Genomic DNA, 8301 nt, shown 5'->3' with positions numbered 1-8301 from the left:
TACACATAATTTACATATATATGCATACATTTCCATAGTTTTGAGACATTTTTCATTAAACAATTTATCTTAGCTATGTTTCAATGTCAGCATAGATCTACATTATTACTTTAAATGCCTTTACATTATTCAGCTGTATGAATAAACAATAGCTTATAAATTGAATCCCCTCTTTCTGGACATTTAAATTGTTTCAAACATTTCAGTAGTATTGTAAGCAACACCGAAATGAACACTCTTACAAATGTTTTTGTTCACTATTATTTCCTTAAGATAAATTCCTTGAAGATTTGCTAGGTCAAAGAGTATGCACATTTTAAAGGCTTTTATTAAGTACTGCCAAATCACACTCCTGAAAAATGTGTACCATTATACCTTTCCACTTGCAGTACATGGTTGGGCCTTTTCTTCACATTATGAGAACAATGATGGGAATTTTTAAATTTTACTTTTGACAACAAAACAGGTAAATAGCAGTATCTTGTTATTTTAATTTTCATCTTTTTTATTAGTAGCGTAGGCGAGCATTTTTCATATATATTAGCCAAAATACTAATATACATATAAAAGTATTTTTCTGAATTGCTTATTCATTTCCTTTACAAATAGTTTTCTCCTAAGTTTGTCACTCCTTTTATACGTTGTCTTATAAATGGTGTTAGTATGGTTTTAAATAGGAACTATCAAGACAGATCCTAAAACTGGATGACAAATGTCACCTAATATTCTCTCTCTTACCTTTCCTTAGGTACAAGGTACCCTTAGGAAAATTATCACAAATCAGGTTGCTGGATAAAGAAGAGAGGCCAAGAAAGGATCTTAAACATCAACAAATTCTAGTATTTCTTTAAATCACTTAATACTTTTTTGGTGGGTGAAAATTTGCTAATCTGCCCTGAGTAACAAAACTTTGACTCAACTGCACTTTACTATACACAAACGCTGTGTTTACTAAAGAAGATGATAATATTAGGATAATACAGAGATTTAAGCCATATTTAATATGAAATCAGTGTTTCTATGTGAAATGAAACAATATTCTTTTCACATATAAATATTATGGTAGTTGAGGTATGCCAATACAATTTGTGAGCTTTTGCTTCCTCATGAAATCACTAATAATTATACTAGTGGGAATATTTAATAACACAAGCTAAACAAACCTAAATATAACATCTGAAAAGACCTAACTTATTTCCAAAACAGTTGTTCAGAAAATCAACCAGGGATATTCCTAAGCTAGAGAAATTTCCTGATACTTCCCCTCGTGCTGCTTAGAGATTGTTCATTTAGTATAGATTCAATTGGAAAAAGTCAGGATTCACTTCTGTAAAGCCTCATCATCTATACAAATTTTTTTTAAATAATTACATTCTTTCTCTAGCCCTTCAGCATAATTAACTGCAGATGTCGTCTTCGTGCAAAAGAATTTCCAACAATTAATTGGCAACCTGCTGACACAGTTATTATGTTGTGAAAATCCAACTTTTCCAATATTTAAAAGTATATTACACTTGTTAAAATGTTTTCCTAGCACCCTGAACCTACCCAAAAATAATGAAAAATTTTTAAGTTATTTATTTGTTCAGGTGCATTATTTTTTACTTGTCTTTCAATCCAGAGACTGACAAACTCTGTTAAAACTTGAATTACACCTAAATAATTGTAAGTAATGCATCTTACTCTCATAATCCTTATTTTTATTGTATTTAAAGGGACATTTTCCCTTAAAGCAAAACAAGCTGGTGCGAGTTAATACCAATTTCAGCAGCTCTAACACTGGGATATTTTACCTGAAGTTGTAAATAGTGGTGACAGTTTAAGGTAAATATTACAAGAAAGATTTTCACTTTCTTCAAATTTCATTTCCTATGGGGTGCAGTGCAAATGTTTTAAGTAGATGCCATCTGCTATGCCATTCATTGCCTTTCACCTCTTGTGTTCTCTTAAACTTCTGCAAGCAATTCTTATAAATGAATTTCCTGACCAAAAGAACATTGTTAAAAACCATGGCAAAAAAATCCCACTGATCTGACTTGTATGTCCCCAGTTAACACCCTGGCCAAAACTAGAGGAGGTTGTGAGGAAAGCATTCCACACTGGAAATAGTGTGTAAATCACTATCTTACAAACTATTTTGTATGTCTGGGGTCTGGAAATGGTCCAGTTGTATTCAGCATTACTAAAGAAAAGAGTTTATGTCATAGACTTTTGGTCAGGCAACAAACTGGTAGAGTACTGACTCCTTGAAGGAATGGATAAAAATTCAAATTGACCTTCAAAGACTGAAGATATAGGGAGGATGCAGGCAGGTAGGTGTTTACCAGGAATCAGTTCAGAGCTATTGATTTAGGGAAGGAAAATCCAAGAAAGAACAGGAGCAGTTACATGAAATCCATGAAGGAAAGAGGATTTTCTTGCTTGAAGACAAACAAACCTGGATGAGTTAATACCAACTTCAACATCTTTAGTATCATGATACTTTACCTGGAATTACCAAGTAAAACTCAGTTATCCTAATTATATCAATAAATTATTATTTGAATTATCACTGCATGCCAAACACTCTGCTAAGTGCTTGATAAATAATATCTCATTTAAGCCTTACAATAATTCTATCAAGTAGCCAGGTAACAGCCCCATTTTAGAGACAGGAAAAATGAGGATTAGAGGGGCAAAGCAACATGCATAAGGTCACACAGCCAATAAGTGACAGAAGTGGGAGTCAATACCAAGACTATTAGACTTCAAATCCGTGCTTTCATCCTCTATATTGCCCGATTCCTGTAAATGTTCCTCTGGGTTCTGCTCAAGGATGCTTAGGAGTAAACCACTTTTTCATCTTCTTTTCCCTTGTTACACCTATTGATTTAAAGGCTCTTTATTGCTGCTAACTACAGGAAAACAGGGAATGATAAAAATATAAGAAGTTGGAAAGGTAAAAGAAATCTTTAATAGTAATGGATTGCCCTATATCTAATTGAAATAGAAATTTACTAAGCCAGTTCTCATGATACCTCTGTGTATGATGGATATGACCTAGGGGCTCAACCTTACCCAGTGGTCTCACTAAGCTATAAAGTTTGATAAGGTTTCTCAGACATGAGCTACAAAGTGGATTCAGGGGCATCACTGCTAGGTAAGTGGAGAGTCTTAGTTTTCCTCTGTAGATAGGCATCTGCTTTTCTTCCAGGTTGTACTTATTTCTTCTCTGCTGCTTCCCTTGGGCCTTATCTAGTCTTGAGTATGGACAAAGACAGTGCTTCTCTAGGTGGTATAGCATGGTAGAAAGGTGGAATAATAGAGCAGTTAAGCACATGGACTAGAGCCAGATTGCCAACTATAAAGCCTGGCTTTGTCACTTACTGGTGTGTGAGCTTGGACAAGTTACTTAACCTCTCTGTACCTCAGTCTCACCATTTGTTAAATAGAGATAATAATTGTACCTAATTAATAATACAGTAGTAAGGACTACATGAATAATAATTTGTATAGTCCTAGTGCATAGTAAGCATTGCAAAAGCATTTTCTATTGATACTATTTCACTTTCAGATTTTAGGAAGAAGGACCTTGTAATTCCTTCTTCTGTCCCTATGGGAGATTCTGGCCACTGGCAGTCCTGTTTCCTTTTCACCTGTTTTTACTCTTCTATACAAGAGTCATAGATCAGTGACTAATACACTGGAATACTACTCGGCAATAAAAAGAACAACCTACTGATACAGGTACAACTTGGATGGATCGTAAGGTTATTTTGATGAGTGAAAACAGGTCATTCTCAAAAGGTTACATGCTATATAAATCCATTTATAAAGCAATCTGTATAATTTTTTCATTTCAAGTTTGAGAACAAATTAACAGTTGTCCAAATTTAGGGACAGAAGAAACAGTTTTGAATCTTGACTTTAGTGGTAGTTCCATGAATCTATATATGTGATAAAACGACATAGAACTACACACACACACACACACACACACAGGAATGCATGTAAAATCTAGCAAAACCTGAATGATGTCTGTAGATTATACCAATGTTAATTTCCTGGCTTGGGTATTGTACTATAGTCATGTAAGGTGTTAACATTAGGGGCAGCTGGATGGAGGGTACACAGGACCTTTCTGTACTATTTTTGCAACTTTCTGTACTATTTTTGCCACTTTATCTCAAAATAAATTTTTTGTACATGTTGATTAAGGATGCTTTCACCAATAGACAAAGTCGGGCTAATTTCCCTATTTGACCAAGGCCAAATTCACTAAACTGGTATTTCAGGAACACTATAAATTAGGAGAATTGTTAATAGCTGTGCTGCAGAAAGAGTTTTTCTGAGGTCAATACATTCAGAGCACAAGACACAGCCCCTCCCCTCTTGGAGATTCCTCTCTACATTGCTCTGTGATTTTCAATCCTGCCCATGTACCAGAATTATCAGAATAAAAATTAAAGGCAGAAATAATCTTCAAGTCAAAGAAATAGCTACAATCCCAAGCCACACATTGGAAATAATTTCTTCCACTTACAATGAAATTTGAACAAACAAACAAAAAAAAGCAGGACTCTGAGCTAATGCTTGCTGTTCCCTTAAGTGTTCAAGCTCTGAACATCTGACTTAGAACTGTGGCAGACATCAGACGTCGAAAGCAGCAAGAAATGACCCCTTATGGAAACAGCTCCATAACACAGAACAAAAGGGGAGCTGGAGTTAAGGAGAAATTATACCAGCACATCATCTTCATTTTCTGAGAACCTTTAGAAACTGCTTCAGTATGAGGAGAGAGACAAGCAACAAGTAACTCTACAGATGTTGGCCAGTCCACTGAGCAGAAATTAACTACAAGACTGCCACAGAATACCTCTAACTCAAGGCATTTCACTGAGTCATGCTGGCCTGCTCAATCCAAAGCTGGTGCTCGTGAGGGCTGAGAAAGGAGAGAATAGCCTAAACTGAAGACCAAAATGGTCTCCAGCAGAAAATATAGCAATTCGGAAACAATGATATGAGACAAACCTGAATTGAAGCTTCTGAGATGCTCAAGCTCATTTCCTCCTACCTCTTCACACATCACACTTCAGCAAACAGTTGCCCCCATTCAAAGCTGGAAAAAAAGGGACAACACCTAAGCACAGATGATTTAAAAATAAGCAGCAGAACAGCATAAGCAAAAGGTAGACAAAGGAAGAAGAAACTGAAGAACAGGTTCTGAATATTTTTAAAAAGCCTATTTTAATAGGTAAACTTTACAATTCTACTGAAAAATATTAAAAATACTTGATTAAATGGAAAGACACAGCTTGTCCTTGGATAAGAAGACTGAATAATACGAAATTCCTGATTCTCTGTAAATGAATCTATAAAATCAAACAAACCCTAATCAAAATATCCATAGGCTTTAGGGAGGGAGACTGAAAAAGAGTGATACTGCAGTTCATCTGGGAAAATGAATAGGTGAAAATATGCCCCCCAAAAATCTTAAAAACAAGTTTTATAAGGAACTTTTCTTATCAGATAATAAAATATATATGAGAAATTTCTGTTTTAGAAGATTTATACTGGCACAAGAATAACACTTCTGAACAGAACAGTCCAGAAATAGGCCCAAACACATAAGGGAATGGATTATATAATAAAGGCAGCAATTAATTACATTGGATATTCAATATTCAATAAATGGTGTCAAAATAATTGATTAGTTGTATTGAGAGGAAAAAAAGTGGTATAGCTACCTCAATCCTTACATAAAACTTATTCCAGAAAGATTAAAACTTTAAATGAAACTATAAGAGTACTCTAAGAAAATATGAGCAATTCCAAAAAAAAAAAAAAAAAGATCTTGGTGTGGAAAGCTCTTTCTAAACTAAATACCCAAAATCTGTAATGGGGAAAAAAAGATAAATGTGACTTTATTAACATTAAAACACTTCTACAGGAAATAAAGAAAAAACAACTGAACAAAATCCAAAGGTAAAATATTTCACTATATGCAACATTTTTCCTTAATTCATAGACGGTGGTTACAATTACCAATCAGTTGGAAAAAGATGTTCCTAACCTAAATGCCCATAAGAAACTGATGAAATACATTATGGTATATTATGTTAAACAGAATGAAGTTTACATGCACTGATACAGAAAGGGTTCCAAAATATATTAAGTGAAAAGTGAAAGGAGTAGAACAGTAGTTATGTTAATAAAGATAGATATAGACATTTTCTTTTCATACGAAATGTGGTTATCTTTGAAGGCAGAATTGTTTAAAATAATTTTTATACTTTTCAGTATATTTTCCAAATTTTCTATAATGAACATATTTTATAATCAAAAGATGTAATAAAATAATAAAGTGATAACTTTCAGTGACACATACTGCAAAGAAAATATACTTAATCCCCTTAGTTTACATAACTTACGAGTAAAAGTTGAGAAGACCACTTGCAAACACTAATGTCTATTAGCAACACAGAAGGAAATAACAGCTCCATTATGTTTTTATAAATCCCTCTGTCATGAAAAATTCAAAAACATAAGTAATCTAGGAGACTTGATATTAATGTTATTAAAAATTCTTAACTCTATGCTACTTTATGCAAATGATAAAATTTTGTAATGTACCATAGCATAATAAATAATTTATAGCACAGCAATAAGGTACACCTGGTCCAGGTTGGTTTAAACCCTTCCTACCTCTGAGGTGAGGCAAAACACACACGTGAATTGGCTCTTTAAAGTACTTTTTTCCCAAGTAAATATTAGCTTCAGTGAAGAGTTCTGATAATTTTACCAGTTACTCTCTAAAAGCTATATGATAAAAGGACATCATAAGGACTAAACTACACAGAGGCTTTAGAGAATGTGTTGTATTCCAGATCTCTTGAAAAGAAGTATATTTCTAAATGCCATGAGTTTTAATACTTAAATATTTCATTTTTAAATTTAAAAGATATACTCCACAAAAAACACAAAACATAAAATTTGAAGTAATGCATAAGTGTGTTGAAGTTATTATACTGCAGGTTGTCCTAATGCTTACGCTGGTGGGCACGAACATCTAATCAAGTGAGGATTTATCCTTTTTACAAGAGCGTGCAATTCCTTTTCAAATTCAGCTTCTATCTTATCACTTGACCCCTGAAGCCTTTTGAGGGCAAGGACACCTGTATCGTTAGACCCCGTCAGAATGGGGCATTGGCATCATTTGACTATCCGTGTGGTCCCTTTCTTCACTTAGCTCAAGTTTCTTTCCTGACCTCTTCAGCAGTCTCTGCTGTTGCTTAGGAAAACCCCTTCTTACCTGAGTTTGCCACCTTACAGGAAAAGAACAAACTTTTAGAGTGAAGACCCTGGACGCTCAGTGCCCCAATTCAGGATGGCAAAAATTCACAAAGGAGAAGGCGGGGACGACTGCAGCGCGGAGGAGGTGACGACCTCTTCGGTCGGGCTCGGGTCAGTGAAGGGAACGGCTGACCTCAGTCTTGAATCACAGCCAAAGGAAACAGCTCGCCGATTAGAAGGCACCGAGGAAGACCCCGTAAAACTCTTCTCACGCCCATGCACCCAGCCCAGGAGCTTCGCTCCCACCCAGCTCTTCTTTCTGGCATCATTCATTGGCTGAGCGAGTGTGATGGACAAACCTGCAGCCCAACGAACGTGCAAGCCCATCGGGTTTCCCGGCTCTTTTCACCTTTGACTTAGACTAGGTGGCTGAAGCACCCACCACCCACCGTTTGCATTTCCGGAATCCTAGCTTTTACTGATTCAAAAATCCGTGACACCTGCCCGTTCCCCACCCCTACCCCCGCCAGACTTAACCTGAAAAGGCAAAAATACCAATACAGGTAAACTGGGACGAAGTGAGGGAGTGGCATTGTAATGTACACACTACCAAATGTAAAATAGATAGCTAGGGGGAAGCAGCTGCATAGCACAGGGAGATCAGCTCGGTGCTTTGTGACCACCTAGAGGGGTGGGATAGGGAGGGTGGGAGGGAGACGCAAGAGGGAGGAGATATGGGGATATATGTGTATAGCTGATTCACTTTGTTATACAGCAGAAACGAACTCACCATTGTAAAGCAATTATACTCCAATAAAGATGTTAAAAAAATAAATAAGTTGTCTTTCGAATTAGCTTCTTACACCCACTCAACTTGATTTGAGACAAGAACTTGTGATAAAACCTAATCAAAGTGATGGACTGGGAGAAAATACACCAATCTATTATATATACAGGGCATATCTTCCTGTAGTATGCTTCTGACTGATTGTTATTATCTGCACTTCTCCTTCTATTTTGCAAATATTC

Source organism: Globicephala melas, chromosome X (assembly GCF_963455315.2).
Source record: "Globicephala melas chromosome X, mGloMel1.2, whole genome shotgun sequence".
Classification (NCBI taxonomy): Eukaryota; Metazoa; Chordata; class Mammalia; order Artiodactyla; family Delphinidae; genus Globicephala; species Globicephala melas.
The sequence above is the reverse complement of the archived record's forward strand: the minus strand, read 5'-3'. Positions refer to the sequence as shown.